The sequence below is a fragment of the Apodemus sylvaticus genome, chromosome 15, assembly GCF_947179515.1.
Source record: "Apodemus sylvaticus chromosome 15, mApoSyl1.1, whole genome shotgun sequence".
Taxonomy (NCBI): domain Eukaryota; kingdom Metazoa; phylum Chordata; class Mammalia; order Rodentia; family Muridae; genus Apodemus; species Apodemus sylvaticus.
The window spans coordinates 8,115,756-8,138,907 of NC_067486.1; the positions used below are offsets into that span (position 1 = coordinate 8,115,756).

At 48.5% G+C, this 23,152-nt stretch overlaps 1 protein-coding gene across 11 annotated transcripts in view; it reads left to right on the forward strand.

The window, feature by feature from the left end:
* Positions 1–23,152, forward strand: part of Tiam1 (TIAM Rac1 associated GEF 1) — a 344,338-nt gene that overhangs the window by 51,368 nt on the left and 269,818 nt on the right. For 8 of the 11 annotated variants that reach the window (XM_052157908.1, XM_052157899.1, XM_052157895.1 and 5 more), the window contains exon 2: positions 22,122–22,173. The gene's annotated coding sequence lies outside the window, so the exon portion shown is untranslated. Of the gene's footprint in view, positions 1–18,636; positions 18,713–22,121; positions 22,174–23,152 lie in introns of those variants that run through there. The other 3 variants (XM_052157905.1, XM_052157900.1, XM_052157896.1) reach the window with 1 other exon arrangement.

The window sequence follows — 23,152 nt, forward strand, 5'->3', positions numbered from 1 at the left end:
TGTGCTTACATTTTCCCCACACCTCACTGTTTTATGTGTGCTCACACTTGGTTATACGCACAGTGTATATAACACGTAATGACTTTGCCATCGCTGGATGGGAGACGGAGAAGTAGCTTGGCCTCTCGTCGGCAAGCCCTAAGGTTCTTTTCCCAGCCTGGCTTTCTGGAGTGCTCTGAACATCTGTACTTTTCCGATGTTGGTTCTGGAGTTTCTTCACCGAGAGCAGGAGGCTTCCTTGCTCTTTGGGGTCTAGACCCTCTGCTTTGACAGCTCACTCAGGAAACAAGGGTGAGGGAGAGAAGCCACGTGTGCCTGGTGTGTGCAGAGCTTGAGGAAGCTCTGAGAACCGATTGGATCCAGTCCTGCCCTCAAGAAGCCTCATCCTGTTCAGCAAATCTCTGTTTCTGCCTCCTGCTGTTGGGACTGCAGGAGTGTGCTACCATGCCTGGCAAAGAAGTTAGTTCTTAAAGACCGACCTTCGTCGCTCGGTTGGTTGGTAGGCGCTAGTCTAGCAGGCACAGGGTCTTTGGTTCAGTCTCCACCACTGTAATAAAGCCGGCGTGGTGACTCACCTGTAATTCCAGGATTTGGGAAGTGGGACCTGGAGAGTCAGAAATTCAAAGTTATTTTTTGACCATATGGGGGTTCAGGACTGGCTTTGGGAAGAGACCTGGTTGGTCTCAAAACCAAAAACACAGCCAAGCAAGCAAGCAAGCAAGCAACCCCCAGACCTAGTGCACCCACAGCATAGCCATGTTCTACCGTCATTTGTGTACATCAGCTTTTGTGAGTGGCGAACCCCGTCTGAATCCCGTGTCCACCACCTGATTTGTGTGCTGTCTTCTCTGTGTCCTGTGTCCCCTCCTCTGTCGGTTAGTTTTATGCCAGCTGACACAAGCTAGAGTCATTCAGGAAGAGGAACTCTCAGTTGGGAAGTGCCTCCTTAAGACTGGTCCACAGTCCAGTCTGTTGAACAGTTCCTAACTAATTCGTTTAAGGGATCCTTGAAAATCACACATGACTTGGTATGTGAGGGGCTCGTCCACCGTGGGTAGCGCCATCTTTGGCAGAGGGTCCTGAGTTGTGTAAGAAACTGGCTGAAGAAGCCATGGGTCAGTAAGCCAGTGAGCAGTCTTCTTCCCTATTCCGCTTCAGTTCCAGCTTCTATGTTACCGCCCTGACTTTCCTCAGGGACAGAGCATGACTTGAGAGTCATAAACTGAAATAAACCCTTTCTTCCAAAGAAGACACCCACCGACTGCTGCATCTTGGGGGAAAAATGGGTTTAGATTTTTTTTTTCTTTTAAATCCAAAGTCACATAGATCCATGTACTGATTTTTTTTAAAAGTCTGACTCTGGGATGACCTTTAGCAGTTGTTGGTCTTTGAAGTGTTAAAAAGAGGCCATGGTCAGAGGTATCCCCCCACCCCACCCCCAAAGGGGTGTCAGGTTTAGAGGCTACCCACAGTGCGAGGTTAATTGAGGCAGCAGGACACAAGGTCCCCACACTCACTCCCGAGCACCATCTGACCTCTTTGGAGGGGAGGATGTGATGTGACAGGTGTCTGGGGAGCAGGGTTTTTCCTGGGTGTCTCAGACCATTCAGGTTGTGTGTTGGACAGCTCTTTGTTGCTTTGAAAAACCTGATATTTTTAAAGATTTATTTATTTTATGTATATGAGTACACTGTCACTGTCTTCAGACACGTCAGAAGAGGGCATCGGATCCCATTACAGATGGTTGTGAGCCACCACGTGGTTGCTGAGAATTGAACTCAGAACCTCAGGAAGAGTGGCCAGTGCTCTTAACCGCTGAGCCGTCTCCCCAGCCGGAACATGCCTGTTGGGCATTAAGGTGGGCCAGGTTACCCTGGCTCTGTTTCCAGCCTCTCAGAGGCTCCGTCGCTGTTAGACATGTGGTAGAAAGGCGTGGCAGAGAAAATGTACCCACCCTGTGGCAGCCGGGAAACAGAGACACATCCCTGGTGCCCTCCTCCTCCAGGCCCCAATTCCCAATAGCCTTCCAGTTCTAAACTCATCCACGCACCAGTCCACCAACAAGGCCTTGCTCACGTTCATGTTCTAATCCCCTCTTAGCTGGGTCAACGTCGTGAAACTTTTTAGGGGACACTTCATAGCCACGTTACCGTAGGCTGATGGAAGCTGACACAGTTTCTGGAGGCTGGGGTGTGCACAGGTGTCTTCCTGTTCATAAGCTATCATTTCCTGTGTCCTCACGTGGCACTCCCCGGGAGGGCACTCTCTGGAGTCTCTCACAAGGCACTGATGGCGTGTATGAAAACTCTACTGCATGACCTAGTCATCTCCAAAGGCCCCCGCTTCACCTGGCGGGAGGCTTCTGTTGTAACCTTAGAGGCGCATGAACCGAGGGCGGGTCTGCATGGTCCTGGGTCCTGTCCTTTGCCCAAGGCTTCCTCGATGGCTTGGAGTCCTGATGAGCTATGTTTTCTGCTACCACTCCCCCCACCCCGCCCCCTACACACCCTTCCAGATTCTCCAGTTGCTCTGAAGTGAATGAGAAAGGCCATACATGGAAAGCGTTCCTCCTCCTCTTAGACATCCACCGAGCGAGACACAAGGCTCACCATGTTGAAGCTGCGACATGCGTATGAAAATAAAGTTTAAATTAGAAGGAGCATTTCTCAGCCTCAACCTGGTGCCGGCTGTCTTAACACTGGGATGGAAATAAACTGGCTCTGGCTGCTTGGCACCAGCCCCACTCCCTCTGCCTTTTACACACTGTCTCGTGGGTTGGCGCATGGGGGGCAGTTGCATGCCTCTGGCTCCCTGAAACAGAAGGGAGAGTTTGATCCCAGCCCAGCGAGCACACGAATGCCGCCTGCCTTAGGGCCCGTTGATTTTAGCCTACGGTGTGGTACAGAAAAGAACCCAAGTCAGAGGATGGATGGGAGGCTGGCACTACAGCGGCATGGCATGACGCACAGCACTTAGTGTCTGCTTTTGTGTTTTCATCTGAGAAACGGCAACAGCATAGTCATTACCATCTCCATAGCGGAGATGGTAAACGATACTGCCCGGCCCGGGCCTGTTCAATAACTGGTGCTCATCATCAATTATTATAATTTACCGGTTGCCACAAGTCTTAGTCTTGGGTCACTGCCAGGGTTTCCCACGTTGTTTTCGGCGTAGGGTGGGGACGCTTCTGGTTTTGTTGAGGACTGGCAGATTGTTTGGTTGCCTTCACCAGATGCACATGGGTGGGCGGGAGAGTCCCGGGTGTCAGCTTGTGTGTTGCATGACCCTTCTGTTGTGCTTACGGCCCCTATTCCTTCCTCTCCCACCCAAGCCATCACCACACACAGACGAAGGAAGCTTGCACAGCCCCTGCGACAAAGGCATAGACAGGCTGGTCTGCACGTCATTGCGCCAGGCTGCTTTGCCTGGTGACAAGGTCAGATCTTCAGATTTGTGTACAAACAATTTCCCAAGATACATGCCATGAGCAATACAGATTTGGCCTTTGTCCTGGGTCCTGTCTTAGCATTGCTAGAATGTTCTTTGTCTTTTATGTTAATGAGGTGGTTGGTCTGTTTGGCTTCAGGATGGGACCAGTCTCCAGAAAGACCAAAATGTGTTCAGAGGCTGAAACTCTCGGCTCCATCCTCCCCTCGAGGGAGAGGCAGGGGCTGGAAATTGAGCTCATCACAGTGGCTGATGACTCGTTCATAGGGACCTCTGAAAGGTCATCAGACAACGGGGTTCTGGAGGTTCTGGGTTGATGCTGGGAGGGCGACGTGCCAGAAAGGGCACCGAAAGCCGGTGTCCGTCTCCGTACCTTACCTTGCCTTGTCTTACCCTGTGACGTACATCCCCTAGCCATTCCTGGGTTGGAGCCTTTATAGTAACCCTGTGGCTGTAAGTGAATGGTTTCCCTGAGCTCTGGGAGTGCTGTAGCAAATGATTGAACCCGAGGGAGGGTTGTGATTACACCTGGACTTGTAGTTGGTCAGCAGGCGTGGGCACCTGCCACACTCACTTTGAGGCTTCTGTCTGAGGAAGGGCTGAACCCCTGCCTTCTGAGGTCTACCCTACCACCCTATGCCCCGTCATTGTTAAGCAGTTCTGAGCTTGTGGCACACTCAGCTGGTGTCCAGCGTTGGACAGCTGGTAAGTAAACATAAAACTCCTCCAATTTGGTATCAATCTGTTGTGACCACAACTGGTTTGTAATGTAAGTGGAATCGGATTCCCCAAGGAAGGGAGGTTCAGGGCGACGTAGTGACTGGGTTGCATTTTATTGTTGAGCTGGGAAGGACATGGACGGTGGTCTTCATATCACCTTCTTTTCTATTTTTTTTAGGTTTTGTATTTTAACTGTGTGTGTGTGTGTCTCTCTGTGTGTCTCTGTGTATGTGTGAGCACATGTAGGTGTGCATGTTTATGTGTATAGGTATGTGTGTTGCATGTGTATGCATGTGTGTGTGTCTGCACATGTGTGTGTGTGTATGTGTATGTGTGTGTATGTGTATGTGCATGTGTATGTGTGTGTATGTGTGTATGTGTGTATGTGTGTATGTGTGTATGTGTGTGTATGTGTGTATGTGTATGTGCATGTGCATGTATATGTATATATGTGTATGTTTATGTGCATGTGTATGTGTGTGTATGTGTGTGTATGTGCATGTGCATGTGTATATGTGTATGTGTATGTTTATGTGCATGTGCATGTGTGTGTATGTGTGTGTATGTGTATATGTGTGTATATGTGTGTGTGTATGTCCATGTGTATGTGTGTGTATGTGTATGTGTGTGTGTATGTGTGTGTATGTGTGTGTGTATATGTGCATGTGTATGTGCATGTGTATGTGTGTGTATGTGTGTGTGTATGTATGTGTATGTGTATATGAGCCTGTTCTCATCTTGTGGAGATTGACTCAGAGCTCCACAATCTCTCCACCCAGCTTGCTAAGTGCCTACTGTCGGGTTGCTACCATACCAGCCCTATGCTTCAAAATTCCCTCAGCCTTTTGGGGTACACTTCTGGCAAAACCACGCTTTGCTGCCATACCTTTCTCTCTGGAACCCAGACGAGCTGCCACATGAAGAAAAACACCACACAAACTTAGTTCAGAATCAAAGGTAACTTAATCGCTAGGTGAAACAACTAGAACACTAATCTTGTAAGCCAATATTAAATCTAAATCCTCCAGGGGTGAATCCTGGCTCATTTTCCATCTAAACCAGGGTCACTAGAAGCTACATCTTGTTCTCCCACTGTCCTGGTCCAAAACACATCTCTCTTCTGTCTCTTCCTCCCTCCCTCCAACCAGGAAGTCCCGCCTACTCGCTCAGCGATTGATTTCTTTATTCATTAGAAGGGTCACATGAAGTTCTGAGTATGTGATTCACTCCTCCAGACAGCCCTTCTTAGAGACGTTAAATTAATATCAAAATACAAACAGCATCAGGGCTCTCCACCTGTGTGTGTGCATGCATAGGTGTGTGTGTGGGGTGTGTGTGTGAATGCATGTGTGCATGGGCACCTGTAGGTATGTAGCATGTGAATGCAGTGTCCTTAGAGCCAGAGGTGAGGGATCCCTGTGGAGCCAGAGTTCCCAGTGTGAGTGCTAGGGACTGAACTCAAGCCATCAAGAGCAGTACTTGCTGTTAACCACTGGGCCATATCCAGCCTTATTCTCCTTTTTCTTAGTGCTCTTTGATGTAACTTTTTTTCTATTTTTGAGACAGAGAGTCCTGACTGTCCTGGGACTTGCTCTGTAGACCAGGCTGGACTGAAACTCACAGAGAACCACCTGCCTCTGCTGGGATGAAAACTGTTCTCTTCCACTGCCCAGCACATTAAGATATTCTTAACTCTTGGATGTCTGCTGCCTACTGTCAGGGTTCAAAGTTATGTCACAAAGTAGCTGCTTCCTATTTTGGGGGCACATCTCTAATTTCACTTTTCAGTGACTTTAGCAGCTGATTTGAGAGCTCCCAAATTCTCTCAGATTATCCGCGTCTTCCCTGTTTTTCTTCTTCATGATAGATACTTTTCCGTTTCTTCACCTCTCATTTCTAAAGTTTGTCTTTGGGCCACACAGGGTCCTCACCCCCAACTCCCCATTTCCAGGAGTGTTCTTCAAGTTGCTGGAAGCCTCCTTGAAATGGACTTGGTTTCCTATAACTTACCCCTGCCGTCCAGCCGTGTACAGGCCATTAGCCTCGTCTTTTCTAGATGCAGCCCAGCTAAGTGTTTTCTCTGCAGCTCTTGGAGTTGGCTCCGAGGCCAACATCAGGACCTGGACTCACATCCCGCCAGTCTGCCATACCTCCTGTAATTTGCTGGTTCTATTTCATCTCAAACTGCAGATGTTTGTGTTGATCTGGAAAGAAGTTGTGTTAGCAATGTGCTGAACTCCTCTGTGGCTCTGGCTTACCTGGCAGCCAGAGCTGACAGCCAGCTTGCCTGAGTCACCAGCTCCGCTTCCTCTGTTCCATGGCTTGGTCTCAGGGTGGTTTCTAAAGCTGGTCATTTCAAAACACCCAGTTTTCCCAAGCCCTAAAGTCATATGATGCCGCTTGTGACCAGCTAGTCTAGACCTTTGGCTGGCACAAGGAAAGAAGAGAAGAGTGGGAGAAGAAAATACTGTGAGTGGGGAGTAGTGTGTCCCACTGTACCCCCTTCAGTGACAGCTTGCTGAGGTCTACAGGCCAACAAACACTGGCCACCCTGAGGTGGCTGCAGGCCAGGTGGGATTGCACTTGAGTTACTACTCAAATCTCCGTTTCTCCCCAGCAAGGTCAGCTTGTTTCTCTTGGCTTCCATCAAGTGTGACTGTTCTTTATTTGACTTGGAAAGGCCAGGTCTGCTGTAGCCTTGATGGATGTCACCAGCAAGGAACCTGTCTTTCTCCTCTAAGACATTTGAGACGCCACTTTCCCCCTCCTCCTCGAGTAATTGACTTGTGCTCTTAACTCCGCACTGGGTGACTTTGTTTATTATTTTTGTATGCACATTTGGGGATTGTGTAAGTGTGCAAGTGCACATTTGTGTGTGTGTACATAGAAGCCAGAGGTCAACCTGGGTGTCATCCTCAGGAGCTCTGTCTTGCTTTTAAAGGTAGGGTCTCTCATTAGGACCTGGAAATGACCTGCTGGGCTAGACTGAGCGGCCAATGAGCCCCAAGGATCTTTCTTCTTTCTAAGTCCTAGAATTGCAATCATGTGCTCCCCCACCTGTGCTCCCCCGCCTGTGCTCCCACACCTGTGCTCCCACACCTGTGCTCCCACACCTGTGTTCCCACATCTGTTTCTTTGTATAGACTCTGGGGATTTGACTGAAGGGCCTTACCTTTGCGTGCTAGCACTTTACTAAGGATTCTCTTCCCAGACTAAGGCTTTATTGAAAGAATAAAGGATTTCCTGATTAGGGTACCTCAGTTGGACTCCCGTTTTTTCCATGTTAATAGGCCTTTGTGGATAGCCAGGTGTCTTTGTGTATTTTATGTTGTTACAACAAAATGTCTGACACCAGGTACTTTATAAAGAATAGAAATTTCTTCAGTTCTTGGTTCAGGAGTTTGGGAAGTCCAAGAGCATAGGTTGGCATTGTGGGAGACTTACCTTCTGAAGTCCTAATTACTTCACAAAGAATCACATAGAGATTATCCATATGTAAATTTGAGAAAGGAGTTCCCAGCATTTGAAGTTTGTGGGAACGCATTTACACCATAGCACACACACACACACACACACACACACACACACACACACGAATGTCTTGCCTGTGGGGGTCAGATGTCATGTGACACTGCTTGAGTGAAGACCACCGCGGGAGCTTGACTGGTGATAATTAATTGCCTCCTTGTCCTCCTAGAGTTTAGAGCCAACTGATAAACTTAACACACAATTCAGACAGATGGAGGTCAAAATATTGAGATTATTATGGTAAAGCTAGCTGGAGAACAGGGCTTAGGAGTGAGGGCCAGATGGGCTTGTCTGCCAGTCTCCCCATGTGCAGGGTTGCCAGCCCTAGGAGCAGGGCAGAGGAGTGTGAGGCAGTGAAGGTCTGCTCTTGGAGACAGGACAGGGCGGTGCTGGGCTGGGCAGAATGAACTCAGTATCTTTTCCTGACATTGCCAACCAAGACCGGGTTCCTCCTCCCTGGGAAGGATGGGTTCCGAGCTGGACCAGGGGACGTGTTCCGAGGCTGCAGAAACAAAGTAACTAAGTGCTCGGCTTCAGCAGCAGGCGATGAAGTGGAGTCTAAAATTCCAAGAGATCTGCTCTCACAGGCCAGGGTTAGCATTTTCTGCCGGCATTGTGGGAGAATCTGTTGTGTGCCTCTTAGCTTCTAGTACTTTGGCAACTTTGCTTTGTTTTAGGTGCACTGCCCCAAGTTCTTCCACTCTCCTTGTGTGACATCCTCCCTGTGTGCCCACGTCCAAATTCCCCTTCCGTCAAAGGGGACCAGTTGTATTGTGTGAGTGCATACTCTCCTCCAGCATGACCTCCTTTTAATCATGTCTAAAATAACTCCGTTTTCAAATAAGGCCACACTTCGAGGCACACTGGGGGTTAGGACTTCAGTGTGAGTTTTGGGGTTTCTAATTAAGCCTGTAACAGAAGTCTAGGGTTTTTTCCTTGCACATATTAACTTTCCTATGAATGGAAACAAAAAACCAAAAACCCACCTTTTGTTCCTACTGTCAGATGAGCTAGGTATTAGCATCTGGTGCATACTCAGTGGGTTCCTTCCATGATGGAATACGCCATGTCCTCCTCCCTCCCCCAGCCCCACCCCCTAGTCAGTGCCGGTGCCACTTGGACTGGGCATAAGGTTTTTTCGTGAAAATTCAGGCTTTGTGGAATCATTTCGATGGGGCTTGTCCCAGCAGGGTTGGCGTCCTAACAGCTCCTCCACAGCCTTTTCTCCGGTTAAGGGTGAGCACAGGAATGCATGGGAGAACTGAGGGAGAAGGTCAAGAAGAAAGGTTTGCCCCAGAAACCAACTCGGACAGTAACCACACATGGAATTTCTGGCCTCCAGGACTGTTGGAAAACAACTTTCTCTTCTATATTAGTTACTGTAACAAAATGTTTGTCAAAAGCAACTTAAGGGAGCATTTGTCATTTGCAGTTACAGTGGCTTAGAGCAGCAGGAGTGGGAGGAGCCACAATGTATCATCTTATCATCCTGCTTTCATTGGCAACCAGGAAGCTGTGGACGCTGCTGCTTCTGCTGCACGCTTCTCTTTAGTCCGAGACTGACTCCCTTACAATGTGCCACACACATTTAGGGTGGGTCTCCCTACCTCAGTCAACTCTATCTAGAAAAGTGGATATGCTCGGAGCTCTGTCTCCGGAGGTTCTATAAATCCTGCCAGGCTGACTATTGCTTTCAACCATCTTGTTGGAGCCACTTGGTTTGTGTTATACCGTGATGGTGACGTGACACCTCTCCTTCCTTCTGAGGATGGTGACAGCCGTCCCGGGTGGGTACCGGCTTCCTGTCAGTCCTCTTCCTCATCCCAGGCCTCCCTTTAATGGATCGGGTGTCTCTGGAAGAGAGAGCTAATGCGGTTTGCTCCAAGCCACTTCAGTGGATTAGGCGGTAGACCCGCGGGTGGATCCTAATGCCTTTCAAGCTCACTTGAGTAAATCCAGGGCAAATATATTTAATTCCGTAGTTAAAAATGCAATTCGTTGTGACATGTGAATGCCATTGACTGGCAAAGACGGGAAACAAAGTGGGTCAGTGACACACTGCACTGTTTTGTGGCAAATGTAGGTTAACTGACTTAATGGGAAGCTGTGGTCCAGCGGGGAGTGGCCTGGAGATGCAGAAGCCTTTAAAATCTCCTCTGCAGCTGGGCCCGCCATGGAAGACACGGCGGGCGTCCAGGCTAACCTTTCAGGATGTCCTGCCTAACCACAGCTTTAATCCAGAGTACCCCAAGCACCAAGAACCCAAGTGGGGAGTTGCTGTTGGGAGTCAGCTGGTGACTGAGTGGGGGCAGCTGAATGGACAGTGGCCACATGGAATTGTAAGCCATCACGTAAGAGACCAGAGAGGCAGACAGAGCATGTCCTGAGGAGAGCGGGGAGCTCCTCACAGAGGGAGGAAGTGCTTCAGGGATGGCTCATTCTCAGGGTTTGTGCGTCTGATCAGTGGGCTCCTGTGAGGAGTGGCGATTCAGGCAGACAAACTACTGAGCTTATTTGCATGGACACGGGGCATGAGGAGATTTATTTCTCCGAAGATGTCACCCTTCCACACACTGTCCCATCATCCCTTCTTTTCTATCAGCGGAACAGTTCACCGTTTGGGATAGAGAATGCACAGTTCTTCCCCACTGTCACCCTCGTCAACCTGAGGGAACCCCCCTCCTCCAATAGGTTTAGGGACCTTGACTCACAAACCAACATTTGTAGTTCTGATAATGAACTCAGTAGAAGCTGGCTAGGAAGCAGAGTTGGAGATTGAATTAAAGTATTTTACAACAGGCTTTTGCAGGAGGCTTAGGGGAAGGGGGCATTCAGAAGGAAGTGAGGCATACCTGAGTGTGGGTTCTTACAACGGCCATGGAGAGGCTTTTGGTGGGGATGGTGGTTCCTGGGGGGGCGGGGGACACAACAGGGTTACAAGGTAAGGTAGGAGTCTGGACCACGGGACACACAGTGTTCTTATTGAAAAGTTTTGAGAGTCTCAGTGTCTGAGTTAGGAATGAGGCCCTGCTCAGGGGTATATACATTGAGGTCTTAAGCCTGGGACTGTTTGACCCAGGAAAGGATTACTGGCTCTGTTTCAACCTTTGAGGCAAGTGTTGTCACCGCATGATGATGTTGTCACCTTCCTTCTCTCGGCTTCATCATTTCTGTCTTTTTATCTTGCCTCACTGTGGTAGTGAATTGGTTTCACCAAGTCAATGAAAAGGCCTGTTTGCCTGTTGTAAATTTTCTTCATTTTCAACATGACAACACTAGCCTAGAAAAATTTAAAAACCCTAACAGTGGATCACAAATCTATGTAACTCTACATTAGTAGACTTCTACCTCCTACCATCTGTCCGTCCATGTGTCAGTCTGTCTGTCCATCCATCCATTCCTGCTGCCTCACTCCCCACCTGAATTCTCCGTCTCCCCCCACTTGTACAGTTTTAACCAAACAAAGTTATGGAAATAAGTTGTATTATAGGCTTTTCAAATATCTTGAGTCAATTGTTTTTGTATTTTAAATAAGGAAACTGTTTTCCACCAAGGGGACAGTGTTTTGTTGTTTCTTTTTGATGGCGCTGGGCACAGGACTTGGGAGCCTACACACTAGGCAAACACTTTGCCAGTGAGCGAAACTTCAAGCTTGTTAAAAGATATTGCTTGCCCAAGTTGGGAGCTGTGTAGTCTCTAGAACTCCAGTCGGAGGCTGGCTGCCTTACGTCACGGAAGCAGCCATTCTAACTTGGCATGGCGCACCATGAGCTGGAGCAGAACAGACTCCACGTGCACGCATTACTCTGCTCACTCCTGGGTTTTGCTTGTTCTATGACATGCTCACCATGTCCCTGAGAATGAATTTCCTTCAGTAGTAGACTTGCTACTTGCAGATTTCCAGAAGTGCACAGTGACTGTCACAGCTGGTTCACCCGCATCCCTAGTAAAGTCACATCTTCTCTTAATGGGCAGAGGTGAGCTTCGGAATATGATTGAACAGTGGGCTCTTGGTATTTATTTAGTCTTTGGCATTTCTCGATGTTGTTCCTCCGAGATTCCAATGGATGTCCCCAACTTGTGGTACCAACTTCTAGTTGTCACATTGTCCTATGCTTCCTTAGACAAACTTATGGGTTGAACTTGTTTTTTCTCTTTTCTGGGCCTCTGGCAGAGTACCTGGTTGCTTTTGAGGGAAATCTATAACTGGTCATTCTTTCTGTAGTCTTCAAATCTTTTGTAAGCACAGAGGAGGGGAGGGATGCTGTCTGCATATGGGTTTTATTTGGGAACTGTAGAAAATGCATGTTGACTAAGGAATGGTCCAGAGGATTCCTCTTACAGTTGCATCTGTGTCGTTATGATGAGTGTGTGAAGCAAGTTATTGGGGCATGACAGGGTTCTGCATTTGCAGGATATAAGACATCCAACTGAGTTACTTCGGGAGATTTAAAGTAAGAGAAACTGTAGATGAAGACACCCCTTACCTTTAACTTTGTTTCTCTTTATTTTTGTTTGTCTGTTATATCTTTTTTGTTTGTTTTTGTTTTGAGACAGAGTGTCGCTATGTAGCCTTGGCTATCCTGGAACTCACTCTAAATCCGGCTGGCCTGGAATTCAGAAATCCACCTGCCTCTGCCTCCAAGTGCTGGAATTAAAGGCATACACCTCTATTGCCCAGCAGTCTTTTTATTTTTTACTTTTCCATAGTTCATTCTTTAAAGTTACAAATAAGAAAGCAAATCCACAGTGAATGAGAAACTAATTATGTTTTCACTGGATTTATGTGGGCATATGTAGCTATTCTGTTACTTTCTTTAGACAGTTTATCATTTGCATAACACTGTGAGTGTAGATTGTACTTCATAGTCCTAGGTACCTCTGGCCACTTGAGAATTCTAATGGCATAGTGTCTGAGTTGCTTTCCTGCTGTTGTGATGAAATATGCTGCAAAAGCCGCTTAGGGAAGAGAGGGTCATTTTGGTTTTGGCTCCAGAAAGGCAGAATCTCTCCTAGCAGGGCAGTACGTGGAGGTGGTCAGGAAAGCGTGGTGGCAGGAATAGAAAGGGCTGGCTGGTCACCTTTCATCGACAAGGAAGAGACAGAGAAATGAAACAGGAAGCAGGGCCAGGCTGTAAAACCCCAACTCCAGGTCCGAGTGACATACTTCTTTCAGCGAGACTGCACTGCGATCTTAAAGGTTCCACGATCTGCCCAGATAGCGCCACCAGCAGGGGACCAACTGTTCAAACACCTAAGCCTGTGGAGGACATTTTAAACCACAGGACACAGACAACCAAAACCTATATAGCAAGGGTAGAAATCTGAACCTTAACCTTACTATGAATTTTCCCTTCACGTGACAGCTTTTACCAATTCTTTCTTTAACTTTAGTTTTACATTTATTTAGTGTGTCCACGTCATATTTCTCATTGGGGATCAAATTCAGGTTGTCAGGTGTTGGCAGCAAGTTACTTTGCTGAGACATCTTGCAGGCTCAACATTTCTTTCTTAATGAAGTTACTCATCTGTCCCCAGGTACTACCCAAGCTGGTCCTTCCTTAGTGTCCACAGTAGAGGTGGTGAAGATTTTCTAGAGAATCTCTGAGAACAAGGACAGGGCCATTATGTATCCTTAGCACAAATTCCCTGTGGCACACTGGGCTTCTTGGATGTGGACATAAAGAGTCTTTTTATTTCCCAGGAATGACGCAGAAGTCCATGATTCCAGCTACCCATTTTCCCCGATTGTCTTAGTCAGAGTTTCTATTCCTTCACAAAACACCATGACCAAGATGCAAGTTGGAGAGGAAAGGGTTTATTGAGCTTACACTTCCACATTGCTGTTCATCACCAAAGGAAGTCAGGACTGGAACTCCAGCAGGTCAGGAAGCAGGAGCTCATGCAGAGGCCATGGAGGGATGTTTCTTACTGGGTTGCTTCCCCTGGCTTCCTCAGCCTGCTCTTATAGAACCCAGGACTTCCAGCCCAAAGGTGGTACCACCCACAAGGGGCCCTCCCACCCTTGATCACTAATTGAGAAAATGCCCCACAGCTGGATCTCATGGAGGCATTTCCTCAAGGGAGGCTCCTTTCTCTGTGATAACTCAGCTTGTGTCAAGTTGACACAAAACCAGCCAGCACACCGATGCTTTCCCATTAAATGACTTATTTCATGTACTTGACTGTTCTGTCCCTTGTCTTCCGGATATCTCCTGACATCCCAGTTCTTAAATTAGGAACAATAAAATTAGTTCTGCTCTCTGTGGCTCTGCGTATTTGAAAAGGTGGGGGCTGTGTGGGTATTGTCCCAGCAACAGTCAGGTAAGTTTGTGATCAGCTTTAACAGAAAGGTTCATGTGACCTTTTATTTGGGCGTTTAGAAGTAGGTTATCTTTCCTAGCTGGTAAATGAGATGTTTGCAATTCAGAGCACAATTACGATTTTGAAGAAAGCAATTTTTGTTTCCTAGTCTTTGGAGCCCTCTGGCTCTCATGTTGTCTGGGTTATAAAGGACAATTGCATCCAATCCAACCCAAGATGGCTTATTGGCTCAGTTGTAAGACACGGGGAAATACATGCTTGCATTAGGACAGAATATGAAATAAATACGCCTTAAGGAGGCTGGGCATCCGTCATTATTTGAACCTGTCACTAACAGTTAGTGTTTACTTAGCTGACACTTGGGGGCTGTCGGGCTTGCTTTCAGAAAGTATCTAGAGCCCAAATGGGTTGCCTAGCAACATGTTCCAGCCCAGGAGGTTGGAGATGGGTCAGTGATTAACAATTATGTACAATCGAGTTTAAACATGCGCAGCAGCCTTGCAGCGATCCTGCCCTGACCACCAGCAAGCGCCGGCACTCTGCTGCCTCCGCGGCTTGTGGCTGTTCCGGGAGAATTCGTGGCAGTTGCAGACTCGACCTTGTGGCAGCAATTAAAGGACGACTGTATCTGGAACCGGAATAGGCTTGTGTGCCCTCTCTTACCCAGATTAAGTCTGTAGGAGCCTCGGAACCACAGCACTTGGTGGGCTGCTCACCTGGACGCTGTTTCTCTCGGGAAAGGAAGAGAGGATGTGAAGTGTCTGGGTATTTATAAGTGTGGGCATCTCAACAAACTGGCTGTTGTTAGTGACTGCGGTTTACTAAAGAGTCAGTCCCATCAAGTGACTGACAGTAGCCCCCTCACTCAACCCAAAGTGTTCTTCCCCACATTATGCATGCTACAATGACGGACTTTGCTGTGCATCTGAAAGGGTGCAGGCCCCTGTCCTTTCTCTTCCATCCATGCCATGCCAACACAGAGAAGAGTTTCACACAGTCCAACCTTACTTCATCTTTCTGTCAACACAAATTTTGGTGGCTGGTTGGATCCCAAGCCCGGCTACGAGCTGGCTGCGGAGACGGTTTATAACTCTAGCAAAGCCAGAGTGCGTACTCTGCCGTCCAGAATCATTGAGTTTAACTGGCTAATCAATTTTTTAGGTCCTTTCCCTTTGTGTTTTGTTTAATCAACAAAAATAAATTGCCCCGCTACCCTTGAAAGATCCGAGCAGAAGAACAGTGACGGATGACGTCGCTGGCCCTGCCAAGAGAGCTTTTCGACAGAAACGTCTTAATTGAAGATGATCTGCATTCAAAAGTGCTGTGTCATCGTTTGTCTGAGGCAGGAAACAGCTGTGTAAGCAAGCGGCACTGCAGCCCGTGCAGGCAATGCTTGACATTCAGCCCCTCCTTATCCATCAGGCAGCCGACCTGCCCTAGCCCTTCCTTCATACTCACTACTCAAGCACCACCTTAGGAAGTAGATGCCTAAAACTTCCCGTGACCCATGGGGAGGCTGTGTGGGCTGAGGACAGTGGGTCCTAGGTCTTTCTTTTCTTTTTCCCTGGGTTTTACTGACTGGGCTTGCCCTCTGGGCTTGTGACAGCACAGTGCCAGAAGAGGTAAGGTGACCCAGGGACAGACCAGGAAAGCGTCAGTGGTCATGTCTGACCCAGTGGCTTTCACATGTGCAAGTGGCACGCTTTCCTGAGCGTTATAAGGATCTAGCTCTCGTCGTCCCTTTTTGACTCCAGGGAAAGCAGTGAAATGCAGAAAAGTCACTGATGTCCAGCCCATGTGATGGGGTTTGGCTCTCAGTGTTATCTTGTGCAGGTGAGGAAGACGCAGCTCCGAGAACACAGAACCTGGGTCACGAGGGCCGGGGTGAAGCTGAGTGGCCTAGGTGAAGGACTTTCGGCAGCAGGATGAAGGGGCTTAAAAGGGGGGAGTATGGGGGTTAGGTGAGTGTGGCTAGGCGGCGTGGGGGAAGGTGTCCAGGCGGGCCCTTGCCTGGGCACCTCTGCCCCTGAGGGACCACACACACACAGACATGGTATAGAATAGAGTTTATTCAGAATAAGAGATGGGAGTTAGTGGGGGAGAGAGAGAGAGAATAGAGAGAGTGGAGGCCGGCCATGACCACGTGGAGGGGGGAAGAGCCCCAGGGGCAGAGAGGTGAGAGAGTGTGGGAGAGCTGAGAGCAAAGAGGGCGAGGAGGAGCAAGTAGCCCCTCTTATAGTGGGCCAGATCTCTGGGGCGGGGCATACCTGGCTATTGCCAGGTAGGTGTGGGGTGGAGCTTAGACAAAACCCTAACACTAGGTCTGTGTGGCTGGCATTCTTGGGCTTTGGAGAAAACCCACTGCCGCCGGCACGCCATGTATGTTTGACATGTCTGTGTGTCCCCTCTTGTCTTCCCATTTTCCCCCGTCTGCTGGAGAATGAAAACAATCCACCCCTGGTTCACTGGGTTTCTGGGGCTCAGTGGGTAAAGCGGGGATGGCTGAAGATTCTCACGGGTCTGTGCTCTTTAGGAGTGTCCTTTGTCACAATCCCCACTTCCTGTTAATTGCCTTTACCCTCATACATGAGACTTTGGGTGTGTGTGTGTGGGGGGGGGAGGAATTGGCTCAAGGGCACATGTGTAACTGTTGGGGAAATCATTTGTATCCAGCAGTCTGACCTGGGACCCGTGTTCTTAGATGTCTGTGTTTTTGGATTGTACCCTTGTTTGACTAGTGTCCCCAAGTCTTTAGACACCAAGGGAGCAGTGAGGATGACAGAGTGGAGGACTGTACACCCAAACCCAAACTACTCCAAAAAAGGGGAACGTTATAGTATTGAAGTAACCCCACAACTATATAGTAACAGATATCTGATGCTAAGTGAATTCCACGTTTGCATCCCATCTTCAAGCTATCTCAGCATGTGTGTGACGTGTTCCCAGGTCTGGGGGCTGCTGGGGGCTGGACACTTCAAGTTTGGCACTTGTAGTTCCAAACATTGTGACCAGGGCTACTCAGCCACCACGACTGTCGGGGCTTTCCAGACTGTGGGTAAAGGAGGCCCTGAGCGCCTCAGGCTTTTTTATTATATTCTCTGATGTATTCAGGCACATTTTCTCTTTTTAAATGTTAGGTACTGAATCCAGAGCTTGGCTTTCTAGGCAAGTCCCCCAGTACTGAGCTCCGCCCCTGAACCCCTCTGCTGCATTTGTTGATGCTTTCCCTCCGCTGTTTGGCTTGGCTTCTCTTGTGCCTCTGTTAAATGGTTTTGAATTTTAATTTAAAATATTTTTCCAGTTATACTTATTTGATGTGTGTGAGTATTTTGCGTGCTCGTATTTTACATGCACTGTCAGTACCTGGTGTCCTTGGAGGCCAGAGGAAGGAACTGATTCCCTGAGAACAGGAACATGTAGGTGCTAGGAATGGAACCCCGGTCCTCTCTCTACAAGCACAATAAGGTGTTCTTAACCACTGAACCGTTTCTCTAGCCGCTCTGCTAAAGGTTGACTCTCCCACGGAGCTCTCTCAGACTGATAGGGGACACCTGCTCCTGTAGGGGTCACCGAAATGCCAACCCAATGGCGTGTAGATTCTTCCCCAAGCAAAAAACCAGATCAACCTTGGATGAACTCAGGATATGAAAAGATGCAACTCAGCAACTTGTAAAGAGTATTCTGTGACTCAGTAGTTGCGATGCTGAAAGAATAAGGGGAAATCTGGCGAATGCCTGAAGTTTTACAGAGTCCGTGTGTTTGCCCAGGCTTTGTTTGGCCTTTGTGAGTGGAGTGGAGGGATGCTTGGATCTGGTGAGAGTGAGGAACGGTTTCCACATGATCAGAGGGCAAGGTGTGCTGTGTGTTTAGGACTGTGCTTCCCATGGAGATGGAAAGAACCCCAGAGCATGTCTGTGTGTTCCCAAGCAGGCCCTTTGGAGAGCGTTTCACATACTTTCTCTTGTCCTCCGCAGACCCCGTTAGCTTGACGCAGTTGTCCCTGTTTAACAGGCGCCACGATGCACGGTAAATTCAGTGCCCACTGTAATTTTAGAAACAGTAAAATACACAACACATCCCAGGATCAAGGACATGCGTCGCTGGCCTGTGGGCCGGGCTGTTAGTTTTTGGCTGCTCTTTGGAGCACAGATGCCTCTTTGTTACACAGCTCTTCCAAACCAGCTGAAGTGCAGCACATGTGACAGCCTGTGTGTGGTTATTTCTGTACTCCGGGCATTGTTCTAAGAACTGTGTGTGAATGTAAGCCTCAGAAAAGATGGGCCCTGGGACTCTGTTGACCCCAGGTGACATACGAGGACACCAACTTTCAGAGTAATGCTTCATCCTGTCCAGGGCCACCCTGAAGCCCATCTTGGCTGCTGAATCCTCTGCCTCTGAGCTGAGGGAGGGAGAGTGGTGTGAGGGAAGGAGTCATGGGGCTCCGTGTGTGTTAGAGGCCCCGGCCCCCCTCAGGAGCTGCTGCCCAGATGGCTTGTCACTTCCTTTTGGCATCAACGGTAGTGTCAGCCCCACCAATCTCTTATCACCTTCTGTTGCTTTATCAGACCACCCTCAGTCTGAAGGACACTGATACTGCTACACAGACCCCGGGGCTGGGCAAGGTGCGCCCAGCCTCCCACCGCAGCCCTGGGGGTTTGACACTGTACGGTCTCCAAGGGGTGAGCTAGACAGGGTGAGTCCTATGTGCTTGTTCATGGGGCAGGCAGACAGGGGGTGGTGACCTTGGGTCCGTGAGGGTGGCTACTGCCTGGGGGGGGGGCCGGCACCGCTCCCCCACCCCCCCCACGGTTTCCCTTGCTGACCAGGATGTTTCTGGAATGCTCGTCTGGCTGTTCTGCTGTCTCGGGTGTATTTTTCCTCTTGGTTTTTCTGTTCTGCACGTTGCCAGCAGCCTGGGGGGGCGGGGGTGCTTGTAAGCAGGATAGGATTCTTTTTTCCTCAGGCCCGGAACTGTTTTTCTATTGCTTGTATATCTGAACACCTGCTGAGCTGAGGAGCTTTGCAAATGTCACTTGTCTATTGGAGGGAGCTGGGAGGGATGGTGGAAGGCACCATCCCAGCTGCCTTGCAGGGTGGGCGGCGGGAGGCAGGTGGCGGGTCCTCCAGCCCCAGCACCCTCAATAAGGACTTGGGTTCCCTCCCAGAGGTGTGTGCAGCCTGCATGCTTCTTCCTGCCTTGCCTCAGTGAGAAGACAGCGGCCACGTCTGTGCTGCTCAGTTCCTGCTGCTGCACCTCAACTTTGGAGGCTCCGGGAACAAGTGTGACCTTTTCCTTTCTGGATTTCTCGTCTTTGAAAAATTCATGCATATGCAAAAATGGTGTAGAATCTTGTAGATTTCAGATACTGTTAAATTTAGGTTCTCCTGGACCCCCTCAAGATCTCCCCCTGCCCCCCCCCCCCCAGTTCCCCCATTTCCCCCACCCCCATTCTATTGTCCTTGTGCCTTAGAAACTGGTCTCTCCTTCCTTCTTTTCTCTTTTCCTTCTATGGTTGAGAGCAGGTACAGAAATTTGAATTCCGTTCAGATCCTCTCTGCCTTCTATCTGTCCACCATTGTTCATCACAGACTGGGCAGGAAAGTATAGAGCATTGGATGAATGTGATTATGAAGGGCAAGGGGGGGGGATGAGGGACTTGGGGGTCGTCGGAAGAAGTCCCTTCATCCCCTGTAACTGAAACAGGGATTGTTGGCTTGGAAGAAGCCATGCTATGGTCAGGTCCCAGGTGACCCTGCAGGAAGGAAGTGGAATCAGTTACCCGCTTGCTTTCCCTATCCTGGCTTCTTCTGACTTGCACATGGGCTGGGGAGGGAGGACTGTCTTGGAAATAGATTTCTGCTGACAAGATAAGAGGGAGTATTTAGCCTTTTTTTTTTTTTTTAAGACAGACTCTCTTACTATGTAAGAGCCCTAGCTGGTTTCTTGCTGTGTAGGCTTGGCCTTGATCTGATAGAGAGCCACCTGCCCCTGCGTCCCGAGAGTTGGGACCAGAGATGTGCACTGTCACATGCAGCCCCTGTAGCTCTTCAATATCCCACATCCCATATGTGCGTGTTACATTTGAGGCTGCAAGGAGGGCACTTTGTCTGCCTTTTACATGCACTTCCTGGACCTAGGTTATGGGGAACTTGCTCAGGTTCTGAGCTAGGGGAGTCTTGTAACTCTGACCGTGATCGAGGTGTCTTGAGCTGTGTGTAATGCTTTGAGTCGAGGTTTCAAATGTTTTCTCTTTTTCTGTATTGTATTCGCTGCTATGTTAAAATACCGCGATCAAGGCAGCTTCCAGAATGTAGGGGACACGAGGCCTTCCCAGAGAAGCGCCAGGGAGCCTGGAATGTTCTGCACACACGGTGGCTGCTCCTTTAAGGGAAGAAATTGCTGTACCTGTCATCTTCCAGAAGGCTGGGAGCAGATAGATGTGATTACTAGTTTGGGGACCTTTGCTGTCTCTGGGTGGATCAGCTTTGGTGGCACCAGATCTTCCCCCAGACACTTATTATAAATTTGTTTTCTTCAGTCTATACAACCTTCTTTATGGACTTTACAAGGAATTATGATATAGTCATGTCTGATCTGTGTTTGTCTTACTTTGTTCCTCAAAGAGATTTCTGTGTGCTCTGTGCACATGGGATTGAGTTAGTTATCACTATAATAATGCCCACCAAACAGTGCTATTCTTAAATATGCTTCAAATAAGCGACCCAGGGTCAGACTCCAGAGGTTTGAGCTAACACCTGCTACTGAGCTGCGCCGAGACGAGCTGCGTTCTCCTCTCATGCGATTGTCTCTCTCCAGACCATGAGGTCACAGAGATCCCCAAAGCTGGAGTCCCTCTAGGAGTCAGGACTTCTCAGCTCCTGCCGTTCTTGAGAGAGACTTTATGTTTGACCATACTCATGTCAGGCTTTTCTGAACATTTAAAAAAATTTAAATTATGCTTTAACTTCTCCTTGGTTTATTGGCAAGTTTGAGCAAGAACCCTGCTAGATCCGTTCTGAGAATCCCGTGGATGACTGATTGCCTTTGGGGTCTGATCAGTTACTCTTCTTTCTCGTCCTCTTCCTCCCCCCCCTCCGCTCCCCCCCCCCCCCCCCCCCAGCTAGGTCCTGGACTGGCCCATAGCAAGAGGCTGTTCCACTTTGGTGTTTCCTGTTAGTGATTTTCTCCCCATTGGCCTCTCACCCCACTCCTGCCATAAACCCCCAGCTGCCTGACTTTCCTGAGTTTTTCAGTTTAGCCCAATCAGTCCCTTATTCTAGCAGGGTTGGCATCTGTCCACGGCTGTCATCCTGGATGGAGTCTGCCCACCTTAGCCAGTTAAGAAACATCATGGTAAAAAATGTTCTCTAATTGAAATCATGGGCTCATTGGTATCCTCTGGTCTGGCTTTACCCAGCACCTAGAGCAATGTGGGTTTCATTTCTCACCAGAGGGACTAGTCAACCTCTCCACTGGCTGATTCTCATGAAAAAGAAGCCCCATCTTGATCTCCAGACTGGAATCTCACTTTACTTTCACTATCTGTCTTAATTCTGTCTCTCTCATATTTGTTCCCTCTTTCATTGAGAGACTATACAGTAAGGTTAGAAATTCTAGTGATGTCCATAGAAATGCATGTGCATTATCTTTATTCTATTTTACTTTGTGTTGGCGCTTGCTGTGTTGCCTACTGACCCTGAGATCCTGGACTTGTGTGGCCTTCTGTTCTGACTCCCGAGTAGCCGAGATTATGGGGATATAACCATGCCTGTTTTCTCTTGCTCTTTAAAATAGGACTCTGATCCTGGTTGGACCCCTGTGACTGACTCTGGGATACTCCAGAGTGTGGTGTCACTAGGATGATGTCAGCAGAGTGTGCTCTCTGCGCTCACCACGTCCGGAGCGCTGGATTTCTTGGTTTCCAAGTCACATCTGTGCTACCTAGGGATGCCCTTCCCTCCCTCAGCGGCCCTCTTCTCTCGCCTGCCCTAGCTCTATGGCACCGCCGTATGTTCTTCTCTTTCCCTTTGATTAGGGAATGAAGGGAGTGGGCTTTGGAGACGCTGTTTGTCACTCAGACCCATTTCTTTTGTACTTCTAGGTTGATGGCAGCTTCTGGATGTTGACCCTGCCTGAATCTTGAGCCCCCAATGGTGAGTACTTACATTCCGCTTCGAGCTGGCCTCGTCCCTCGGGGGACTTCCTTGGGCAAATTTCTAGCCCCACATTAATGCTTTGCGTTAATTAATTCTTATCCCTTATTCTTCCTTCTACACATTTTCCCTCAGGGTATCCAAAAAAACCCAAACCAAAACAACAAAACACAAACAAAAAATACAAAAATCCACAAACAACAATAGTGACTCTGTGTGCAAGACTGATGCAGTTGGTTAGAGAGAACTAAAGGAGTGGAATCAGTTCTGTGTACAAACATTTCTCTAAAATGATAAGGGTTCTTTTGGTTCAACCAACTTCTGTCTTAGTCAGACACCATGACCAATGCAAGTCTTATAAAGGACAACATTTAATTGGGGCTGACTTACTGGGTCAGAGGTTCAGTTCATTGTTATCAAGACAGGAGCATGGCAGCATCCAGGCAGGCGTGGTGCAGGAGGAGCTGAGGGTTCAACATCTTCATCTAAAGGATAATCCTCTTGCCACATAAAGTGAGTCGAGTCATTGTTCAGAGTCACTGGGAGTTGGTGTAGAGATTTTCATGGTTGTCTTATAGCTGGTTTTAGTTGATAAAATACCTAAGCACAGGGTTGGAGAGATGGCTCAGTGGTCAAGAGCACCAACTGTTCTTCCAGAGGTCCTGAGTTCAATTTCTAGCAACCAATGGTGGCTCACAACCATCTGTAATGGGATCTGATGCCCTCTTCTGGTGTGTCTGAAGAAAGCAATGATGTATTCACATTCATAAAATAAATAAATCTTTTAAAAAAAAAATACCTAAGCACCACCCAAGAATCTAAACAACATTCAGTCGTGTGGGGCTGGTGGCGCCTCCCTGTCTCTCGTAAGACAGGGTCTCTAAGGAGCTTGGGCTGGTCTAGAACTCGCTCCTGCTTCCAGTTTGTTGTATGGGTTGCAGGAGTGTTGTGCTTGGAGGCCTTGACTTGGCATTTCAGA